Raw genomic sequence first — 17,570 nt, 5'->3', positions numbered from 1 at the left:
GTGAAGCAATTAAAAATAAGCCTGTCACAAGCACCTTGTATAGCTTACCCAATCAAAAATAAGGAGTTGTTATTAGAGACTGGTTTCTCAGACACCTGCTTAATGCACTGTCATATCAAAAACATGACAAAGTCAGCAAGGTACTCTGCTTCACGGGCAAAACATTATCCTCCGTAGAAGAAAACATCCATGATTGCAAAGCAGCACTTCTGGCAACTGCATAGGTAGTTAGTAAATATTCCTAAAACTAAATGCCATGCTAGGGTGAAGTGTTTTCATAAAAATGTGTGTCTCTATGTGTTAATAAACCAGCATTTCTACCACTCTCTATACCCCTCTATCTAGTTCACTATTTGGAAAAAGTCCTTCCTGGACCTGTGGAATGGGGGATGGTACTTCCAAGGAAAAAACTAAGAATGGACAAGATCCATTTGGAAAAAGAAGATCTGTACTGTTCACTGAATGGAAAGCGATGCTGAAGTAAAGACTCATACAAAATCGACATGAAAGAAAAAATAGTCCATATTAACTCCTTTTCCTCCCCTTTTTGCTGCTGCAACGAGTAGGAGCAACGGGGGAGGGATTTGTAGGGATATGTATCACAAAGAAAAAGGTGCAGGAAAAGCACCATTTTAAAAACAGGCGAACAGCGGCATACACACAGCATCTGTAAAATACATGTTCAAGGAAAATGTCAGATGTTTGCATCCCCTCTAAAATATAAGTATGATTGACAAGGGCTTCAATAAATATTTCTGAGTACCAGAAAGTATCCTGCTCATTTTATTAGAATGGAAAACTCAACAATCTAAGATTAAAAGCGCACAATGAAAGATGTGTCTTAAACAGACTTTTAAATGTTACATTTCTGAATCAAGCACAAGCCTTAGGATTGTACTGCCATATGTTGCCCTCCCATTCCACAACAGCGCACAGCAAGATAGTAAGGAAAATGCCTTGCTTTCTCAGGAAATGGAACTCTTTGAAGCTGAGCAATACAAGCTGATGACTGGAATTATTTCTCAGAAAGGCAGCCCCCCCCAATAAAGTCCAAGTGGAAATGAATAGCTTGTTCAATAATTAATACAATAATACCATTTCTGTTCCTATTCAATATATGCGGTTGGGCTATTGGCAACACATGTTTCCATATGATGAACATTGTAGATATTATTCCACCAACCAGAAATAGTAATTGTTATGTTTCCAATTTGATGCAACCATTCAAATTGCAATTGCAATGAAATGAATAAGTCATGCAAGATGAACGATTGGTCCATAATCATGAGATTATAAAACTCACTACCTAATAGAATATTGGCAAAACTGCAGGGAATACCTACATCCATACTTTTTTTTAACATAAAGACAATCAAAGAACATATGCCTAAAGGAGCCAAAACTAGTATGGCATTTACTATCAGTACCACATTTGTTATTTAAAAAACACCTTTAAAGTGGAAATGAAGGCTCTGTGGGAAAAGAGAAAAATAATGTTTGGGTTACATTTGCTGATATAGATACTTGCTTAATTGTCTTCCAAATGACCAACCATTCTGAACTTTAGAATTCCCTATTACGGTCAAATTCCCCTTAGACTTCAATTGGCCATTTGCTTACTATAGGTTTAGTAGTTGCAATCAACATATACAAATTTGAAGCTCTGATTAGCGATGTTGATTCAAGATACTTACATTTCGATTGATCTCCAATTAGCAGGTTATTCTCAAAAAGTGTTGTATTATGAGTACATACATCTGTGAGTTTATAAAATTGGGGAAGTTCTGCATGTGAAACGGATAATTTATTTCTTAGTTCACTAATGGAGATAGAATTAGGACCCAAGAAAATCTGATATATATATATATATATATATATATATATATATATATATATATATATATATATATATATATATATATATATACGTTGTTAAAGGGGCGTTATGGTTAAGTTGCACCAATAAAAACCTATGAAATTCATTGAAAACATGCTGTTAAAGGGACGTTATGGTTACGAATAAAACTGAAAAAACTCACAATTCGCCATTTATGGTAAGGTAAGCAACCATAACTCGCGCCACCACCGTGCACTGCTACGACTAACACCCAGGACATCAAAGATGACATCACAAATGTTATTGAAGGTGGGAAATGGTTTTAAGGTGAAACTTTGTAAATTGCACACACATGTTGCTACCTACCTTCTAGCATCTAGCATCATTTTTAACACTTCTATACACTTTTCACAACTTTTTCAACAGATTTTGCATTGGTAGACGTTCACGAACATCTGATTTTATCGTGGACATTCCGGACAGTGCCACGTGACCAAAGGCTGGTGCACAGGATGATGACGTGTCCGAGAACGCGTCTGCACTTCGCGATCAGATCCATGCTTCGTGGATAGTTTGGAACTGCATTTTCTACTGATTTAGGAACTTTCAACTTCAACATTTTTCTTGCACAGCTCCTACATCTATTCTTACTTAGTATCCATTAACAATCTAGTACACAGTACAAAACTGGAAGAATTTTAACAAAACTGCTATTTATCTCAAAAATGGCATCACCTATTGCCATCCCTCCTTCCCAAAAGCCACCACCAGGAGGACCTTCACAACTAAAAAAGTGCAGTACTTCCAAAGACAAAGAAGAGGACCAAGAAGATGAGGTAGAGGAAGTGCCTACCCCTAGCACCCAGAGGGAATCATAGGTGTGGCAGTTCTTTACCACTGTTGGGAATGTACCAAAGGCTAAAGCTGCCAAAGTGAAATTCACTCAGTGCAACTTCAGTTGCTGACTCCCCAAACAGTACTCCTATGGGAACACTTCATGTGCTGCCAGGCCAAACCCAATGTCTGCAATGCTCTCAGAAAAGTTGTTCCTTTCTTAGCAAGTAGTAGGCTATCTTCCTCCACCTCATCTTCCTCAACCAACACTGTAACCATACAGCCTACCTCTGTGGGACCCAAACTCCCACCAGCTACCTTGCAAGCAATAAAAGATGCTGTTGACCCATATTTTTTAAGACAACAGTCCTCTGTATATAATACAACACATCATTCTGCAGAGGGAAGCAATTTCGAAGTGCTTTTGAAGCGGTAATCAAGGAGTATGAGAAACACTGCCCCCTGCCTTAGAAGTAACACATTTTTAATAATGTTAATTCTGCTTAGTCTATATCAATCAATTTAATAATGTCAGTTTTTAAGGAATATCTTTTTGCACACAGAGTGGTGTAAAGGGGTAATCTCCATCACTCTTAGTTGTATCTTATTCATCTCAGTACCTTCAAATGTTATATGTGAAGATTTGAGAAGAACCAGCTAAGCGTTGTGCAAGGGTTAGGGTGGTTGTCAGTGGAGAAAGGGGGATACAATGTCTCGCCCAAGGGCACCCCACTCCCAGTCCTCAAGGACCCTCCATCCAGGTGATTCTCCCTCACTTCTCCAGCCCCAGGATCCGGATCCAAGAGTGATGGATTTTCTCTGGCTACCTGCGCAGAGGATCGAAGGAGAGTAGGAGTCAGAATACCCTCTAGTTTCTCATCCCATGCAATCAAAAAAGAAATTATACATGACTGTTTGGCTCTTTATGATGACCATAAAAAGATAAGAGCCTTGTTTGAGGCTCTTATCAAACAAGGCTCAACAATCACACTTGCTGATGCTTAAAAACTGTTACGCTCACCTGGTATCCATGGGGACGCCCGTATGCCCTGGTTGCCGGATTCCCCCCGGATGTGCCCAATTCGGGATGATGTCTTCGATGGCAGGTGGGCTTTGTTATGATGTCTGGCGTGCTCTCTGTCCTGCTTTCTGTTCAGGGGCACGTAGTTTTCTGCGGGTTGAAGCGACCAAGTTAACTTCACTGGTGCCAACCCATTCAAGTGTCTTTAAGGAGGTAAGTCCGATTATACCAGTCTCTGAAGGCCTTTGCTTTTCCTTCGTGCTGTTAATGTCTTTCCCTGATTGTTTCCCCCTTAGGTGTGCAGAGGTTCACTGGGTGCGCTGCTTGGATCAGGCTCCTGCCGGGATTATGGACGCGGAGCGTATGAAGAATGGTAGGTTCCGCGCGAAGTGCGGCGCACTAATGTCTTTTTGAGCTAACCTGTATTCTTTATTCCTTTTCATGTCGCAATTGTCTTTCTGGGAGTGCAGAGATTTCCGGAGCGGAACCAGCCAAGAAATGCCCAGCTAGGTGAGGAGGTTATGGTTCTGCTGTGATTGCCGTGAGTAACCTGTTTAACGTTGTACTTTTTTCTCTCTCCCTCCAGGTTGTTCGTTCCGGTGTGTGTATGATGTCCTGAAGATGCTGCCAATGGGATGGGAGACCACGAGCAGCCGGGGTCAAAGGATGGAAAGCTGCAGGTAAGCAGGAACTGCTAATGATGTTCTATTGTCTCCTCTGCAGGTCCGCTATTCCAGGAACGCTGGGTGCTGGTCACTGAACACGATGAGCGTCACGCTACTGGCTGCAGAATAACGCGAAGCACGTTCTGCAGCTTGGGTGTGGTTTATATAGCCTACCCCTGTAAAGTAGTCCAGGTAAAGTAGTCCGGGCTACCACAACTTAAAACACTGCACCGCACAGTCTGGTTCTTCGGGACTAGACTGTGTGGGTGCCTCCATGTTGGCTGCAGGCTTACACACAAAAAGCAGTCCCCTCAAGTCCCATTACAAATATGAGCCTGGCTCAAAAGGTGCCAGGACTGATTCCAGGAGAGCCCCGATGATAATGCAAGGCCCTTGGGGCCCCGAATGAACCCCGAGTCCTAACCCTACCTGGCATGTGACCATGCCAGTGGTGTTCTAGGTCACGGGTCATTACAAAAATAGAGAATGGATAGCCAAAACTTGAGATACAAATGGCATCTATGTCAAACATTGAGAACAGTTGATTTGTGTAGTTAAAGTAACACAGGCGACACATTTTTAAGGAACAACACTGGTTCATTACCCTCAGTGCCCTGCAGAAGGCCATACGTTTGGAGATTGTTCCTATGCCCTTTTTTCTAACTATTGATTTTGCTTTTGAAGTTATAGAACTGATTACTCAAGCAGCTTGACACGATGCACAACATCCTCAGCATCACTGACTCCACCTCCTAATTCTAGTTTGAAGGATGCCTATCTCTCATCAAATTTCTGTAATTTATTATTAGTTACTTCCATGAAGGGCTGCAAAGCTCTCAACTCTTGCAGAATAGTTTTCATTACGGGTTCCAAAATGACTGAATGAGAGGAGGGGAGTCACTTTTGGGTATTTCAAGTTTCACAGAAAGAGTGTTAGCATGCTCTTTATTGTTCAACCATTTTTGTGAGCTTTTATGTGAGGCCATAATGGCTATTAAAAATAGTTTCACCCAAGCACACACTTACTGGTCACTTATGGGCAATCTGGTATGATGAGTAGTGCTTGGCAATGTGTAATCCCATATAAAGAGAGAGGGAGTAGTTGAAAATGTCAATAGATCCACCAGAGGGAGCTCAAACATTTAAATTATATTATATTAAGGTGAAGTAACCCATAGCAACCTGTATACCTATGGTGGTGAAGAACGCCTCAGGCACACATAGGCTCCTCCTTCAGGAAACTCAGATCACTAATAAGTGCCAAAGTCACCACAACTAATACAGCATCATAGCTTTGCCACTGTTCTTACAAATTAGATATACCCATACTCCGTGTTGGTAATAATATATTTTTAGTTACACTTCATACTCATTCAAGCATTGCAGCAAATACTTTAATATTATTGCCGGCAGGAGATGTGCAATCATGTGGCCATCTTTGTTGGTGTCAAGTCACTTTTAAATCAAACCTAGTATAGAGCGTATTCCTTTTATTAAACGTTCAGCTTGAGATCCCCTATTAGATAGGCACAAAACAGCGTTTCTGTGATGTATAATTATCATGTAAATTAGGCAAATTTGTATTTTGTCATGCATTAATGGTGCATGCCAGTAATTCATATAGCCAATCGTCTACATTGGCGAGCCCATTCATTTTATATGGAAAACTAATGTTTGTGTAAAAGTAGCAGTTTGTAAAAAGCCAAAAATGTGTAAGCCATCCACCGTAACTTGTATCGAGATGAAAATTGCATCATTTTATTTGTGCCAGAAAGGGTAGTCCGGTATATCTATTGGGTACATGATTACATGTATGGAATAAGCTTTTTTGAGAAAGTTACTATTGTTTTATCCAGAAATCTTCAAGACAACTTCACATAAAATTGGAGGGAAACTTGGTTTAGAAGTGACTTCCATAAGACTGCCCCTTCATTAATATGCCCAATGACCACACAGAGTAAGTTAAATGCAATGGCACTTTTGGAACACTGTCCAATTACATACATTGACCAATTAGTTTAGAAAAAGTATACATGCCTAAATGGGGTATGGTTTCTGTTCTATAAAAGGTCGAACCAATAGATTATGGGGTGCTCCCTCACTGAATGATGGAGAAGAAGAAGGAGCAAAAGGAGAACTGATAACAGCAGGCAAGAGATGGCATATATTGCTTTCCTTTTGAACCCATTGATGAATTATCAACAGAACACTATAAGTGAGGCCTACTGGGTGTTAAAGTCCCAGGCTTTCTTCAGTGCAGGGAAGCTGACCCATTCTTGCTTACCAATGCCCACCATTTCCTAGGAGATGATTCCTGTGAGACAGCCAAAATAAATTCAAATGTAAGTATCATATAAAGGGGAAATATTCCTCAGGGGAACAATACTATAATGGGAACTATATTAAACTCCAAACCCTGTATATTTTACTAAGGGGTAGGAATATGAACATTGAGTCTACCTCCTAAGAGATTAGGGAACATACCAGTGCTTCTGGAATCATATATTTGGCAGAGTATGTCTGATAATCTGCTCACAATGAGATCCCCTTACTCCTTATCAGGCTGAAGATTTCTAGTGCAGAAGAAGTGTTTTGGGAGTTACAGGGCATCTCACAGTGTGCATATCTAGAAAAATAATATAATATAAGTCATTCCTGTGTACACCATTAAGCAGAATGCTGTCAACTATGCTGAGTTTCTCAATATAAAGGGAAAGGGTGATTATTTGCTACCTAACTTCCTTCTTTGATTTTACTCAAGTGAGAAAGGTACACGTTTACACAGTAATACAATAGAAATTTCACTTAAGGGAATTAAGCCAATGTACATGTAGAAAGTACATTTTCGTTTCTACAAACAATTTATGCAAAACATGCAGTATTACCAAACACATTGATCACAGCACTCATAGAACCACCAGTAGTAGCAGTGGTTAAATGCTTAACTCACACTCAAAACACAGACAAAATATCTTTGGGGGAGTGCTGCAGCAGATGCTGCAGCGAAAAAAGCAGCATACCTTCCAGTGCACCTGAGTGCATAATATGTCTTAGCCCACAAAGCAATGCCCTCCACCACAGATGCATACACAGCACTCCCCATAGTGCAGATTATCAGATTGCGATGGCAAGTGCCCAAAGAAGACCAGGAACTGTGGGTCAAACAGGGGTGCATTCAATCACCCACGGATCTCCTCTGGCACCAGCAGGCAACAGGAAAGGTTGTGATGCCTGTCGAGCTACTCTATACAGCATTTGAACAGCTGCACTTCCCATCCCACAGTTCCAAACAACACATTGCTGCCGATCTCCATGAAGATTGGTTCATTCTGAATTTACAGGAGCACCTGACACAAATGGTGGTCCAGTATACCATGTGCCAAGAGTTAAGCACAGGAATGAAATTGAAAACTTTACGAGGAACATTGGCCCACCTTGTGGGCCCTTTATGAGAGCTGCACATTGACTATGCAGACATGACACAAAGGTGCAATGGAGCACGATATTTGATTGTGGTGGTGTGTCCATTTTCTTGATGTGTGGAAGCAGGTCCATGCACCCACCCTGATGCCAAGTGTGCCATGAAATTCTTTGTTAGGAAGGTTTCCTCCTGATGGGGAGTGTGTGATGTCCTGTGATCAGACAATGGGACTCACTTTTTTAATGAGTTGTTCAAGGAGGTGACAACACTATTTGGGATCAAACACAAAAAGTGCTTGATTTACCACCCACAGGCAAATGGAGTGGTGGAGAAAATAAAGGGCCTCTTCAAAAGTAGATTGTCCAAACTATGCAACACCCTCAAGAAGAATTGGGTGTACTACCTACCCCTGGCACTGTTACAATTGCGCACACAGCCCAGCAAGGACCACCACCTGTCCCCCCATGAAATAGTGACTTGTCGACACATGCAAATGCCACTGTCACCAATACGGAGAGCATCAGATGCTCATAGAGCTGCCACCATTTTAGGAGAAGAATTCAAACAATACCTCACAAAACTTACATGTGCAATAAGATGCATTTCAAAACAAACCTCACCCCCTTCACAGACATGCAAGAAACTGCAACCACTCTGACTGACACTGCCCTAACCAAACTCATGTTACCAGGTGAGTGGATCTATGTCAGAAGCTTTGTCAGGAAGTAGAACACACCCCGATTCCACAGATCCTATGAGGTGTTGTTTTCCAACCCGCTTGCAGTAAAAGTAAAGGTGCTAAGATATTGGATACACCTCTCAGTTGTTCACAAAGCACCAGACAGCCCCATGCAAAACACACCAACTAAGAACAACCAAACTACCTGAACATAAGTAGCTCTACGCCAACCTTATCTGTGCATGTGAAACGTGTTAAGAAAAATGCATTGCTGCAAGAGCATGGACAAGAAATTAAAAAAAACTCCCTCTCTCGCTCTCTCTCTCTCTCTCTCTCTCTCTCTCTCTCTCTCTCTCTCTCTCTCTCTTTTCCTCTCAAAGCCACCCCGTTCTTTGCTATTCCGCAGGTGCAATGATCATGGAGATGACCCCACTGTGGAACGCATCAAATGTAGATAGCAGTAGGAGTAGAATGAGCTTTTTGAGAATGTATAGTTGTAATTGTTGATTGCATTTTGTAGCGATTTTATTTACTATCATAATGCTTGCTTTGGGCAATTTCTAGGGAGCATCTTTTATCTGGGGGACCATATAAAAGAGTGAGGAGGAGAGCAAAAGGACATGGGATGGATACAAGTGGACCTGTAATGGAAATGTGCCTATAAACCTCACATGTTTTCATCAGAACACGACAAGAAAGGTCCCAGGTGGTATTGTCTTAACCAAAATGTAACTGATAGGTCACCAGAAGCCCCAAATGCCACATCTATACCCTCTTTAGCACTTACCCCCGATCATCTACTCCAGTATTTAACATGTTGTCTACCCCAATCCTTAATATAGTTAGAAGTTGCCCTTGCTCCTTGACCCTGAGTGAAAGAATGAATGAAAGTGCCCATGTAATGAAAATTGAACCAGCTGTTGGAGAATCAAACAAAAGAATGTATCATACCATAAATACAACTCGTAGCAAATCCCAATACACGCCCTGCAATAATTTAATGTTTACCCTTCACAGAGCTGTTCTGGGGAGGGGAGAAGGTTCCCCTTGCGTAGTGACAGAAGAAAATGACAAAATGCGCTCACATAAGTATGATGCTATCATGGCTTAATAATAGATGCAGTGGAAGACCTTCATCATCCAGAACATTCAAACCGTTGGTACTCTGATATAAGTGGGATGGGAAGGTGAACGACTGATGGGAGTTGCTATGTCTGTTCTCTAATAGCCCATGCATCTGGGGCACCCAAAGTCTTAATACCCACAAGAGGTACCATTAAATGAAACACAATGTCTGATTCATCTTGCACTATGTAGGATAAAAGGCACTTTACAGGCATGCAGTGTCTACTTACAACTCCTCAAGCCAGATACTCGAAAATGCAAAACCAGGTCCACCAACCCCAATTGTTTCAAAGAAGCATTCCTCGCTATACAAGGGACAAAATATATGGACAATAACTGGCAAGAAGGAACGTTCATGTGCAAAGCAGAATGACTTGTCGGTTACGCAGGAGAAACACTAGCCCGCATTGAGCAAGCATGTGCACAGGTATGGACAGAACATGTTGCAAGACTGACATTGTTCACATCGATTGAAAAAACGGTGAAAGTGCACCAAGAAGAAAGCTATTAACTTTGTTTTTACAGCGAATGAACTGTCTCGATATGATAAAACAAACAATGTATTCAAACCCTGCTCATTCCAGATCCCCGAAAAGGCACTGCAGCGCTGATGGACTACTACTCGGTCTGTGGATAGAAAGCGTACTTGCACCTTCCGCCATCCTGGACGGGGTACTGTTTGCTTGCAATGCTGTATTCGACCCTGCTTGTAGTACCCGAAGAAAACCTAAAGGGGTGACCCTTTCTAGATGAACATCAAGCGGTGCCTAAAACCACAGAAATGGCTCCCAAAATTTAGCGTCCAGACTTCTGCATCCTCCCAGAAAAGGAACGCCATGACCGACTGCGAAGAAAGAAACGATCCTCTAACTACTTGTCTCAAGAATCATAAGACCTACCTGCACACATTTCCAACAAATATAGACTGTACAATTCTGCAGAGTCATTTTTTGCATCCCTTGTGCCCAGTATCCAGACTCAAACCAACACTAAATGGCTCCAAATCTTTTGATGGGAATTGATCCAGTTAGCAAATGATACTGAAGAGGGGTTCAATGTCCTCAAAGTGAAACTGAGAACTCTCAGGCTAATGACAATGCAAAACCGCTACACCCTTGACCTCCTGTTGGCCATGGAGGGTGGGGTTTGCTAAAAGATCAGGAGTTCATGTTGCACATTTGTGCCTTCTGCTGACGTCGACCATGGGACCATATCACATATCATTGCAGCAGTACATGAAAGTCGGGTGAAAATGAAGAAGGAAGCACGGATCCAGGAGGACGATTGAGTAAACATGGCATTTGGCTGGGTACCTTCCTGGCTTGGAACAACACTCAACATGTTGGTCCCTATCCGTGTGTTTATTTAGGTGATTTTCTGCATTTTCCAATTGGGTCACTGTTGTTGTGCCAAAGCAGTACCTAATAGTGCAATGATGATGGTGACAATTGGGAAAACTCAAAATAAAACCCTTCATGATACACAGGAAGTAGAAATCCAAACAGAAGAAAGCAATGAGCCTAAAATTCATATGGTTTTCATCTATCAAGGGCAAAGGAATGAGGTGGACACTCTATACCAAACAACCATTGCGCCTTGAAAAGACCCCGAAAATTACAAGGAAGTTATGTGGACTTAGCAGGGGATGGGGGATGTATATATATGACCTGCACACCTGAACAATACACGCTGAGTGGAGAGAGCCTAAGACATAGTTGTAGATCATGAATGCCCATAAAAGGAACACCTGCATGGGACAAAGCAGAAGGATGAATGAATAGAAATATATGGGTGTGAATTTATTACTTTAGAAGTAAGGAAAGGGGGGAAGGTTGGGATGGAAATTAGCCTATCCCACCCTCTTAGGTGCTTCCTCATAAGGCAAAACCCATATGAGGCAATCTAAATTACAAGGGCAGAACAGTCTACGACCCTGTACACATAGAGAGACCTTGTAGTGCATAGAAGTGAATGCTAAGCACTAAACATGCCCACACTCCACAACACCATTTTGTAATAGGCCCTAAACAAGACAGGCCGCAGACTCATGCTGCTTGCGTTCCCTGTTCAGAGTGCCCAATTTTTACATAGCTTGCTGGCTCTGCTCGAGCCTTGGTCCCACGGAAGTCCATTTCTCTCTTGTCCCTGCAGTGTTGCGAATACTCAGTATCACCTTCAGGAATTTTCCCCGACACAAAGCGTGAGACAGTACCAGCCCCTGGGATGTGTCTATTCAGCTCCACTAAACTGTCATCTAGCCTCTGACCCCCACCTGGTCAGCCTGGTACTGGCCACACATCACTAACCCAACCCCCACTCCCCGGGCTCTCTGATAAACACCCGACCCCCAGGTCCTAACCTCCATAAAGTGCCCACCAAAGATCTAAAGCCCACATGACTGTATATTTCCCTACCAGCAACACACGTCTCGAGTAACATGAAATACCAGGAAGGGTAAATCAAAGATCAATCCCCAGAGGAGACACATCAGGTGCGGGGACTGTGGTATCAATGGAGCCCTGAATGTATGGGTCAGCATGACTGTACTTTATCCTCCCCTCTCCTTGGCACCCTTTCCTGTGCCACCCAGGTGCCTGCCATAGTCAATGAATATTCTGTCTTAGTTGTTTAGTTTAGCTAGGAAGCATTGGGCCTCATTACAAGTCAGGCGGTAAGGGGTCAACCCCATACTGCCTGATTACAAGGTCCCCTCGCAGGACCCGGTCTGCACATCACCAGACGTGCAGAGTGGGACCCACGAGGGGAAGAGGGAGCAAACAACGGGCCGCTCGTAATCGGCCCGTTGTTTGCTCCCTCTCCCATTCCCATTCAGCCCTATGGGGGATAGAACACATGGAATTGCCTGAGCAACACATTTCTCTGACAGATTTCAGTCACAAATACACAGTTGCAGATACGACTCAAAATTACTCTCAGCCCCTTGCCTTAATGGAAGGATGTTTTCCTGGGGACACTAAACGTATCTAGTCATTTAGAACTTAGTTGTGGCACAGTGTCCACCCTAATTTTACAGTAAGGAGAAATACATTTCATATAACATGTATTTTCCAATGTTATACATACAATGTCATAATTCCACAATTCGTTTCATACGTGATCCACAAATATTCATAAGATGTTTTGGGATGTGTAGTGTCACATTTATTTTGTATATTTATCAGGAGAGCTGTTGCTTTAATAAAACACTGTCCATTCTCATTAAGTCAATGGGCCTCATTCCGAGTATGGCGGTAAGGGATAGCGGCCACCGCTAACGAGAGCGGTGGCGGTAATCCCTTACCGCCATACTCCGAGTTCCCTTAGCGCCATGGTGCTTTTAACACCTGCTTTTAGCAGGCGTTAAATACCATGGCGCTAAGGGACCTTGATGTTAATTACGCCACCGTAATTTACGGTGGCGTAATTGACGCCTTCCCCACTCCCATTATGCCCTATGGGGCAAGAATGGGAATGGGGAAGGGTAAATGGGGATTGGGGAATTACCGCCCCGCCAACCTTGGAATGGGGCGGTAATTCCGCCAACCACCAAGGCGCTGCCGGTCCGGGTACGGCGTCAACCAAGGCGTTAATAGCGCCATTGGTTAGCGCCGTACTCGGAATGAGGCCCAATGTGTGAGCAGTAGTTCAAAGTGTATTTTTCCTGGTAGGAAATGAGACCTTATCCATGACTGTATAGTCCATGGCAGAGGTGCGCTTTTGGACTGCATATCTCTTTTTTACGTTCTTGTACTGTTCGCAGATTTTGCAAGACTTGTTCTTGTATGGCATAGAGGTTCTGCAGGGTCATTTCTACGTCAGGAATTGATCACAATGGAAGAGAGTGGTGGTGACCCCTTTGGGTGACACCCATACGAAGGGCAAAAAGGACTCATACCAATAGATGTGTGTAGAGAGTTATTTTTTTATAAGAGAATTCTGCTAGTGGTAAAAGAGAAACCCAGTTATCCTGTACAGCCGTGATCAAGTGACGTAGAAACTGTCCTATCATTTGGCCATTTGTTTCTGACTGATAGCCTCATGACAAAGCTCTTTATTCTCAAAGCCCTGCACAAGGCAGACCAATAGCATGATGTTTACTGTGTTCCTCTGTCATCGAGAGGATAACTTTCGGGAGTCCACGGAGACACAGTATTTCTCATGGAAACACTTTGCTCGTTTCAGCTGCTGTGGTTACCTTAAGAAAGAGGAGTAAACTGAGCCATTTTGCTGAATGTGTCAACGGTTACCATAATGGAGTCTGATCAAGGCAGCTGCACAATGAAATCCGTAGCGATCGTCTGCCAGGGCATTGAAGGGAGTTCTGGCTGAAGCAATCAGATTACACAGGACTTTACATTTTCTTGTACGCCTGATTTGACAGAAGGCCACCAGAAAATGTCTTGATAACAGGTCTAGTGTGGTTACTATTCCTCTGTGTCCAGCAATGTGTTTATCATAACAAAGAGATAATACTTTTTTCCAAAAGGATCCCAGAGGAATGCACAGTTTCTTTTTGTAGAAGATGAGCCTGCCATGTCCTTTGATATGGTCCTGTTCTTTCCATGTCATCAAAGTATGATCATTGGATGTAGACCATTGTACCCTTTGAAGAAAGGTATCTATAGTCATGACAAATCTAGCATCCAAGAACATCTTTTCTGGATTGCTCCGTGTTAGGGAGAATTCTCATTCAATGGCTAGTTTCACTTATCTAGTGAGTCCCCCAGCAGCTTTAATGGATCTCTGGAGTTTATTTTTCCACTTGGTAGGAGTTTACCCCTTTCTTTCCACTCTTACCTGTGTTTTGCCATGTGTATTTCATCTGTTTTTGTGATTATGGACTCTGGGGTACACCACTTCAGTAGCCCCCTTCTTTTGTGTGTTACACAGCACCTCCAGTGCAGTGACACCAGGTTGTCTTTTAGACTTCCCACCAACTCCATTTCTGAGGCTGACTACTGACCCCCAGAAAAGGGTAAATTTGCCATTAACTTTACTTAGTCCTTTAACCACAGATCCAGTACACCCGATCTTACATGGAGTCCTGGAAAGGGTTAATCCGTAGCCCTTGTTATCTGTACCTCCTAGAGCATTGGTTCGCGTTTTTAACATTTAGACTTGGCTGGTGGCAGTGGTATCTACCCTAACTTTTCTACCGCGATTATACTATATACACGTGGTATTGTTTTAGGCTATTATATTAGCCTCGAACTTAAACCCGCTTGACCAAATACTTTTTCTTTTGGCTCCGGTTGGGTTTATTCGCCATTTCTTTTTGTTGAAGTCCTTCTTGTGTTTTACTTTGCGGGACAAACTAGGTTTGCCTCCTTTGTTCACTTTCTTTTGGTGGGCTTCTGCCCAGAAGCCCACCTCTAGGCGCCTGGGTGTCTAGGTAGGCTGAATGTGAGGGAAGGGTGTAGTCACCCCCTGCACAGGATATCCTAGGAAACCCAGGTCGCACTTTGCCATGATTGGCTGAGGTGGTTGTCCGAGCCGGACAACCCCCCTGCTGCATGATTGACAGCCAGGCTGTGTGAATGGGGGATTTTCGCATAAGGCAGGTCTCTTGGTCTGGAAGTCAGAGTCGCCACTGGAACTACAAGGAACCGAAGAGAAGCAGAGAAGAAGTCGACTGCTGCAACTATCCTGTCCTGGTGAAGCCCTGCTGCAGTCCTGAGCTATCTAACCTTCGATGACCAGAGAAGATCCAGTCCAGAGTCTTCTTCCCTTGAGCTTGGTGGGGATAACCAGCTCATCTTCTACAGCCAGAGGATCCTCTTCATGGTCAAAATCACTCTACCCTGCTGTAGTGGTCCGGATAGACATCTGAAGAGCCTCTCCTGTTTTTAAGGAGCGCACCTTTTATTCACCGTCGCTGCTGCCAGCTTCAGCCCTGTGTGGTGCAGACCCCTCCAGACGTCCTCCTTTGGATCGAAGCTCCAGGAACCAAGGGTCTGCAGGAAACTATCAGGAACAACTGCCGTGGCACCAGCCTCTTCCTTGAATAAGGTACTTGTGTTCTGCTCGATGAGGTACTGTGTTCTGCTCGAGGAATTTGGGTGAATCCCTTTTCTTCACCTCCAAGGCTTGCCCTTGCGTTCCCTCCTTCTTATAACTTTTGCTTCCTGTGTTGACAATATCTAAGTACTCCTGGCTACGCCGAATCATGAACTATCTGACTGTGTGATCCTTGAGAACAGGAACCCGGTTCCACTTGACACTGGCTTCGGCCTATTGACTTTTGAATTTCTGTCTAAGAGTGTTCTCTGATTCTGTCTGCTTTGACAAATGTATTGCCTTTGATTTTTGCCCCCAACTCTCTCTGGGTATCTCAGCTACTAAATGTGTTTTTGCCCTGGTAACATTTCTTGCCACGGTTACGCGTTTCTTTAACAATACCGAACTGTCATTACTGTCAAAAAGTGATCGCAAGTGTATTCCCGGTAACGTCTTTTGTTTCATAACACCGGTCCGCTAAAACACAGGGTACTTACCTTGAAGTATACCGTACAAAGTGAATTGGTTAGTTGTAGTATATTTTACGTGCGGTTTTCGAATTAATAGAAGTGTTGTGTTTATAACAAATGGTTTAAAAATAAATGTACTTATATTTTTTACCTGAAACCTTGAGTCAGTGTTTGCTTGAGTCACAGTAATTGTGTTCCCTTTGTGTAATCTCTGCTACTGTTCATATACTCTTGAGATAACCCTGGCTGCTCCGCTACTGCTACCACTTTAACATAGTAGTACAGGCTTGTACCAAAGGTAAAACTTGTATTGCCACCTGTAGTCTTAATTGTATGTAGTTGTCCCTAAGGGCAATGCACGGGATTCTGCCTAACACTCCGTAGTTGTGCATCCCATCCTTGAGATCATTCTTGTAGTAGTGTACTTGATTTCTGGAATGTAGATATGGAAAAACTCATATTGTGAAATGAAATGGGCCCAGAGTGCTTGCCAGTTATTGCGGCAGTCAGAGTTCTGTAGTAGTTGTAACTTATAATAACAGTACAGCTCTCAGTACAGCTCTCAGAACATATCTGAGCTACAAGGAGAAGGTGTCTCCATTCTCGATAAGGATGTTTGATAGATAAAAGCTCCTTCTTTAGTACAGAATATATCTGTTCTCATTCAGATAGTATTTAATTTAATATAGGCAACAGGATGCTGTTCCATATCTTTTTGTTTTTACTTCGTTTTTGTTCGGACTGCTCGGCCTACGACATCTGTTTCAAGAATAAAGGCTTTTTGAGTATCATGTTGTACCAGAATAGTGACTGTGGTAAAAGACTTCTTGAACTGTTCAAAGGCTGTTTCTCCATCATTGTGACACTGACACTTGGTGTTCTTTCTCAGTAATCGGGTGACAGAACTTTTCTACAGAAGCCCTGGATACAGTTTTGATAAAGGTTTGCTAGCCGAAGGAATTTCTGTAGTTCCTTAATGGATGAGGGGGGCTGCCAAGCAATGATGAACTTGATCTTTCTAGGATCCTTTGAGACCCTGTTCGGTAGGCCTTGCAGGTATGCCTCAGTTATGCTGGGGGTCCACGGACTCGGAGGGCCTAACTCCCTCCCCAGAATAAACAGTTTACTCAGTCAAACAGCAAGTACAAACTGCGGTTTATTGCAATAAAACCAATGGGGCTCAATACAAGAACACAAGATGATTCCGGTACCTCACACCATTGTATGGCATGCAGGCCAGTTTTGTTCAATTTCTACATCATAATATGGGCCCTTCCTCAAAAACCTAACAAGCTGAGGGATTGGGTATCAAGAGTTCTATAAGCTATACAATCACCTATATGTGTTATTCTACTGGCACTTACATGTCAGGTGGCTGGCCTGTCCCATCCACAAAACCTATTCTATTACATTGTTGCAGAGTAGTGGGTTCACCATTGGTCCGTGCCCCTTGCCATCCACCCCTAGGATTCTGAGCTGTTATTGGTTATACCTGATGCCCCCAGGCCTGGGACTCAAACA

Source organism: Ambystoma mexicanum, chromosome 3p, assembly GCF_040938575.1.
Source record: "Ambystoma mexicanum isolate Mex_15411 chromosome 3p, UKY_AmexF1_1, whole genome shotgun sequence".
In the NCBI taxonomy this organism is placed as follows: Eukaryota; Metazoa; Chordata; class Amphibia; order Caudata; family Ambystomatidae; genus Ambystoma; species Ambystoma mexicanum.
The sequence above is the reverse complement of the archived record's forward strand: the minus strand, read 5'-3'. Positions refer to the sequence as shown.